We start from the raw sequence: 7,449 nt of genomic DNA on the forward strand, positions 1-7,449 counted from the left end.
TATGCGTTACGGCAGATATTTATATTAGGTACTGAGTGGTCATTAGCTGGGATTGGGGGGCGGTCTCAAAGTAAACCTTGTTATTCACTATTGTGGTGTGAGGCTCTGTTTAGTCTTGTTTACCATGTATAAAGTGCACCGCAGGACCCCTTTCCTGTGCCTTGTCATGTTTTGTATACGTCCCGCCTATGTCTGAATATATATGTTTATTAAAATGTTTATATTTGTCTGTTCTAGTTATTCTTCCACTTCTGTCAAAAATGCATTTCGTTACTAATTCGAAACTGGGTTGAAGTATCTGAACGTGGAGTGGGGAGATGTACCTGGAGACACCCTAAGTTACATATTTCCGGGTTGCGCACGCACACCTATGTCGGAAAAATGGTTTTAGAAAAGTTCCTTCTGGAAGAACGGCTGAACAAAATCGTGATCATCAACACCCTATTCTAATTCATTTTATTCCAGTGGACATATCTGTGGGAATAATGTAGAGGTAAACTGGGTTATATTTCTTTACCCATATATTTTCCGACTTTTAGGCTGTATCTTATGGACAAATATTATTGCTCATAAAGTATCTGGGAATGAAGTTTGAAATTTACAGGCAAGTGATTTATTCAAATATCAAAAAAGGCTATCCACCTGACCAAAAAGGATCTAAATTACCTTTTCCTTTATACATTTTTTCCATTGACATATATTTTGATTATAAAATGTAAGTTACTCAATCCATATTATCTGACACTAATATTGCTGATATCATGGAAGCAATTTTTGCATATAGATTAGGATAATGATTAACTTGCTTACGGACATGTAGTTTATTTTTCATATACTTCAAAAATGGCTATCCTTCATTGAGGGGGTAAGAAGTAGAGTGGCGGACCCATCAGAGAGTAGACATCTTTTTCGTTAATGATTTAAAAAAATAAAAATAACATTTTTTAATGTAATAAGAATATTCACAGAAAACAAACCACTACAATTACACTTTTTTTAGCACCGAATACTTTATAATTATATCCCATTGAGTTGTCTCCGATAACTCCATAAAAAATTCATGTCCAGGCAATAGATAATCCCGGCCTCCAGCTAGATTGTTCTGTAGAGAACGTACAATCATATTCGTCATCTGGATAGTAAGGGCCAAAAACTAAGTGATGTAGCTGGAAGGCCAATTGAATATAATAGTATTGTTGTTGGTTACTGTCCCGCCCTGGCCAGTAACACCCGATGTTTCGATTAAACCAAGCGCTCATTAGTTTGCAGAAATATTGGAGCCCTTCAATAGGCGTTACACTAAGGTGTCAATATATTCCCTCTGGACGGGCCACGTTTGATATCTAACCCAGAAGTCTGGTCGGATTCAACAGCCATACATGAGGGCCCCTATCGACAAATGTAATTAGGTGCCAGTCACAGCTGACTCGTCTTACCATCAGTAACAATATATGGAGACTCTGATAAGAGTTCACTATTTCTAGAGTGCCCTTACATACCGTTATACGGACATGGAATGCGAAATTAAATAAAAGGTAATGAGAAAAGTCCCTGAAAACCACTCGCAGACCTCAGACTCTATCTTAACCGAGCGACAAATAGTTAGAGCTTGACACCCATAGGTTAACCACGCCCTAATACCGTAGCTATAAAATTATGTATACATCTCTCAGCTCAGCCCAAACTAAATACTATGACATGACAGAATGTACGGAGGGGTGATAGAGGGAAAAGTAGCAAGCAAAGCCTAACGCGCAACCGGAAAAAATATCATACCTCGCTTCAAATCTTGACGGGTGGTACCATTATCCACCAAAAGGATTCTACTAAACAAATACTGGCTGAGATGGATCTATAGAGTACTTAGTTGCTGAATGCGCACAACACAACTTATTGTCAAATAACTAAAAAACTAGTTTTCTTACATCAGTTTGTTTTGGCAGGTGATTGCTCCGCCAACTGAGGCTAGGGTTATACTACAAATTCTTAGTATGTTTATAACCATAAAACCATAATTATAGGCAAGCAAATCTGTTGCAGACTTTAATAAGTCTTCTAGGCGCGCATAACGTATATGAATATCTGTAAAGTTGTTTAGTCAACATTTTGCTGTCCTATACACTCAAGTGTATTCTAACGTATAGGACAAAGATCACAAAGCCAATATAAGAGGTCCAAACCAGAAGACTCCACTACACATACTGTCGGTGGCCAAATGTGATCAACAAGAACTCAAACTGGTGACACGTCGACCACGAATCATATTCAGTGTTAGATATTTGTGATGGGTTAAACCTACTGCCAAAGATGTTCGAGGCGATTTTCGGTTTATATAGGCCTATCAGTGTCTTATCAATAATCGTGTTACGATAGATAACATGACCTGGTCATGCAGAGTGGGTAAAAGAACAAAACCAACTCTGGACCATATTAATAACTCCCTTAAAATGATGTGTGTGAGAAAAACGAAGTCAGACTCGACAGCATAGAGAGCAGGCTAAATCAACTAGAAACCACCTCCAAAGAAACCAAGATGGAACTTCACAAAGCATCTACAATGATGGATAACCTCAGAGATAATGTCTTCGATCTAGTTGACGAAGAGAACGAAAGAACTCCAAGAACGACGTTCCAAGGAAGAAAATGTGATATTGTTTAATATGCCTGAATGTGAAAACCACACACCAGATGAAATAAAAACCCATGACACCCAGGTCTTTCAACCAGTTATGTACACACCCTCACTGGATTCCAATACCGGAAACACTCTCCATGTATAGACTCGGCAAGCATAACAAAGACAAATCCAGGCCACTAGTAGCTGTAATGAAGGCAAAAACAGGAGCGTAAACAACTCCTGAGAAGGCAAGAAATATCAAAGACAGAGCCCCTCCATCTCTAAAGAATGCCATATTGACAAGAGATCTTACCAAACTACAACGTGAGGAAACGAAAGGCAAAATTCAAAGTAAGAAAGACTGTGGAAAACTTAAAGGAGTCCTCCTCAAGCTCAAGCTCCTCTGGAACTAAGATAAAAAAAAAATCTAAGGAGAAAGACCCTGCTGTCTGGGGATAGCCCCGCCACAGGTCCTATCCGAAACCCTAGTCATCAAAAACCTTCAACCATCCAGAAAATCAACAACTGTGGATGACGTTAGGTCACTACAATCAGTAGACTTTATAAGTCCTATAAGGCCCAGCCAAAGGTCAGCCAAGTTGAGAATGGTTACAGCTAGTGTATATTAATGATACAACTCTCAACTCTTCCCAAATATCCATCATGGACGACCAAGAGGAAACACTAGCATATGCAATTGATTCGGACGATGACCCGGTCAACGATACCATTACCGAATCAGGTTCCCAAAAAGCCATATTATAGGATACCTGTTTTACCAGTTTTACCCAAGCTGATGTTCAAAATGAAGTATGTGGGAAACTAACTACTAGGTACTCGAACTGTGATACACTAACATTAACCAAAAAAGCTGAATTAGAAGACATATACGGATTAGTCACCCTGACATAATATGTCTAACCGAGATTCTTCAAAAAAACACCATCATATACTTATGACGATCGTCACTACAAGATAGAAAACTACCACCACTATGTAGCTAGCAACATGAGGAGAGGAGTAGTGATCTTACATTAAGAGTAATATCAGCTCGGAATACGTTGAGCTAGACCCTCTAGAAGATCAAGTATCCTGCACCATTAATCTACGAAATAGAGACCAACTCCTTATTTGGAATATCTATAGGAGCCCAAATAACACAGAAGAGAACAACAATAAAATACTAGAAATCTTTGACAGGCTGTATACTATGAACTTTACACATATATTAGTAGTAGGAGATTTGAACTTCAAACAGATCAACTGGGAAGCCTATGTCAACAACGGTCGGAAACAACCACCCTGCTAACAAATTTTCTGTCTACTATCGAGGACTGCTACATGTTTCAACACGTAAAGGATCCGACTAGATATAGAGAAGGCCAAGTAAGTAATATATTCTGGACCTGATCATCACAAATGAGGAAGGAATGGTGGAAAATCTTGAGTATAATCCAAGTCTAGGATCCAGTGACCACCTAGTACTAGCATGTGACCTAATCGTGTATGTTGATAGCAACCCTAAGACAACACTAAAACAAGATACAACTTCCATAAAGGAAACTATAAACTATCAGGCGTAATTTTACAAACATCCAACTACAAGACATTGAGAAACTGTTCTAATGTATCGGAAGCCTGGGAAGTCTTCAGTCAACAACTCGATAGGGAAATTAGGGAGAACATTCCACTACATCAAACTTTGCAGCCAAAGAAATTCAAAACCATACATATCCAAAACAGCAAAAGGATGCAGTTAGACGAAAACGGAAATGCTGGTCCAAATACCTACATTGTAAATCCGCTCACAATTTCGCTGAATATAAAATGGCTAGGAACCGAGCTACACAAACTCTGAGGCATTCCAAATACTACTACGAAAAAGACCTGGCTGACAAAATAAAAACTAATCCGAAGCTTTTCTGGAAATAGTTCGAACTAAAACCAACACAGATACAACGATTGGAAATGTTACAATGCCATCAGGAGAGCTAACATCGACCTCCGAAGAAATAGCCAACACTATGAATAAATACTTTGCCAGTGTGTTTACTGCAGAGAAAGACCACAGCTTCCAACCAGAAACTATGCTGAACCCCTTGAGACGATTACTGTGACTGTCACACAAGTTGAAAAAGCCATCAATAAAATCAACCCTAACAAATCACCAGGTCCAGATAATATCCATCCATGCTGCTGCTGGTCAAAAACAGCTTTAAATGAAATAAAAAGTGTACTAAACTATTATATTCACAAACAATCAAAAAGGACACTCCCAGAACCCAATGGACAAAAAGTCCAACGTCTGCCCAATATTCAAAAAAGGTTCAAGGAAAGACCCAAGTAACTACAGACCAATCAGCCTGACCTCAGTACCTAGCAAGATTTTACAAAGAATAGTGAGAGACGAAATTGTCAAACATATGGATACCAACAACCTATTCACAAAAGAACAACACGGATTCAGACAGGGACGTTCATGCACCACTCAATTACTGGAATGCCTGGAAGACTGGACAATATCAATGGATGAAGGGCCACAATACTGACGTGATATACCTGGACTTCAGCAAGGCGTTTGACAAGGTATGTCACAGCTTACTGCTACACAAACTGGAACAATATGGTATTAAAAGGGAGAGTACTCCAATGGATCAGAAATTTTCTCACGGACATGGAACAGCGAGTAATTGTTAACGGAACACGTTCCCATAGTCTACCTGTAACAAGTGGAGTTCCCCAAGGAAGTGTTCTGGGACCTGTACAGTTTTCTGATCTATGTAAATGAAATATTCCAGAAGTTGTGCCATGCCTTGTTAAAATGTTTGCTGACGACACCAAACTTTACAAACAAATATCTACTCCGGGTAGCAGACAAAAACTACAAAAATAGCATAGATAAAATGGTAAAGTGGGCAGAGAACTGGCTGATGACTCTCAATCTTACCAAATGTAAACATATGGAGATTGGTAACAACGAGAAAACATCACAATACAACATCCGGAACGAATCCTCTAACATAACTATCCAGAAAGTCTCAACAGAAAAAGGATCTAGGTGTGATCATAGATGAGAAAGCTGAACTTCGTATCATGGGAGTAATTTTTAAGACAATTTATATACATGGACCAACATATATTCAGAAACTTTTTACAAATTCCCTGGTACGACCCGCACCTAGAATATGCCACTAACCATCTGGTCACCATTCCTACAAAAAGATATCAAAATCGAAATGTACAACGTAGAGCTACAAAGAGGATTAAAAATATCAAAGACTTGTCCTACGAAGACAGACTTAGAACCTTGGGTCTCCCTACACTGGAGTATAGACGAAAACGTTGTGATTTGATTCAACTATACAAGATTATTAATAAGCATGATGAAATAGTCTCAGACACAATGTGTTAGTAGTCGACCATACCAGTCAACCCGAGGAAATACCCACAAAACTGTTCAAGAGACAGGTCAGGCTGAATACAACAAAAAATGCCTTCTCCAATAGAGTCATCAATCCACTGGAATGCATTACCAAACGAGGTAGTCAACGCCAGTCAATCAACAGCTTTAAGACTCAGCTAAACAAATATTGGAAGACCAACAACAAGTTTGTCCTAAGTGAATATCCTTAGTGAGGCCGGTAGTGTAACTTTTAAAATAGATTTGGACTAAGGATACTGCAAAAGAGACTCTATAAAAACACACTATGCAGCCTATAGACCAATTCTAATCCCCAGTCTATTCAGGTTTATATACTCATTTACCATTAAGTAGGTACAAGTTGTTTAGGGGATTGCCCCGCCACTTGTATCAGTTTTTCCCCATTATATATCATTGTATCAATCTTCCCTACAGATAGATCTATGTTTGTATTATGAAACGAAATCACTAGTACGTATACACATAGGGTATCCCCTCAATTTCATTTGACACCAACATTTTAACATGAAACATATTGTTTCTGTTCCTTATCGACTGGAATTTATTGATATTTTAATTTTTTGTTTAATAGTGATACTATTAAAATGTTTGGTAAATAATACTAAATAACTGTGCTTGCTTAGCCGGAACTCAAAAGTCGGTGTAGGATGGGGAAAAAACCCCTATTCTCCACCTAGATCTATAATACCATCAATGCCTCTCCTACAAGTTGTTTAGCACTTTCACCGAGGCCGGGGCATCGGCGAAGTAATCAGCGAAGTATACCTGCCTAAGTGATATGTCAGATCCTTTAATAAAACTAGAAGTGGTTTTAAGGATCTGTTATTTTAAAATCACATTGAACCCCAATATTGTGTTCGTTTTCAATCAACATTGCATGAGGTTTTTTCATGTGTTTAAACCAAAATTAATCCCCATAAACTTTTATTTACAATCTGTGGTTTTTAATTCTTACTTTGCTGTGTTTTTATCCTAATCTTTTTAGATACAATCATTACTAGTCTTTTGTCCTGCTACATGATGTGTAGTTTGGCTCTAAATGACCATAGTTGACGATTGGCCGTGAAACACAAACAAACCAACTATTGGGCCTCTTATTATAAGATTGCAATACCTGAGAGAAAATCATTTCAAAATGATTATTTGAAGGTCATCAATGTTAAAAAATATCTCGATATAGTTTGCATTTACAAAATTAGATGTCAGTTTCGAGAATACTACCATACGTTTTGTGTTAGAAACAGACGGAACAGAAATTTAAATTGATTACTTTAAAACACTTAAAGATGCTCCACCGCTGACAAATGGTATTTTTTCTCTATCAAAAACAGGATCAGACAAATAAGTATTTTTCTTCCGTTTCAAAAGTTACTTACTTTACACCATTACC

This window comes from Argopecten irradians, chromosome 16 (genome assembly GCF_041381155.1).
Source record: "Argopecten irradians isolate NY chromosome 16, Ai_NY, whole genome shotgun sequence".
Classification (NCBI taxonomy): domain Eukaryota; kingdom Metazoa; phylum Mollusca; class Bivalvia; order Pectinida; family Pectinidae; genus Argopecten; species Argopecten irradians.